Source organism: Labeo rohita, chromosome 25 (genome assembly GCF_022985175.1).
Source record: "Labeo rohita strain BAU-BD-2019 chromosome 25, IGBB_LRoh.1.0, whole genome shotgun sequence".
Taxonomy (NCBI): domain Eukaryota; kingdom Metazoa; phylum Chordata; class Actinopteri; order Cypriniformes; family Cyprinidae; genus Labeo; species Labeo rohita.
This window is the reverse complement of record NC_066893.1, coordinates 21,713,121-21,713,527: the sequence shown is the minus strand read 5'-3', so window position 1 is coordinate 21,713,527 and position 407 is coordinate 21,713,121.

Sequence of the window (407 nt, the reverse complement as noted above, 5' to 3'; positions counted from 1 at the left end):
AACTCGCCTCACAACGACACCCAGTGTGTTGGTGCCGCGTGGCAACGCCGTCCACGTGACATTTTCATGAATTACGCAAAATATTTTGCACCTAAATAATTTTAAATAGTTACTGAATTGAATATATTCGATAAATAGTTCAAATATTCTAATAAAAATCCGCATCCACCTCCGCTCGCCCTCGCTATGTTTAGCTTGGCTTAATATTAAGTAGGTAACGTAAGCGCTGCAACGTCGGCATTGCTTATTTAATATTCATGAGATACCCATAGCCATAGTAGGAATTATAATTTCGCTTCTCTACATCCTTTATTGTCGTCAGAGGATTTTCGTCGAATCTACGCAAACGTTATACTTTAATAACGTTGTTAGTATGTTATTTAGTAAACATAGCAGAGCACATTTTC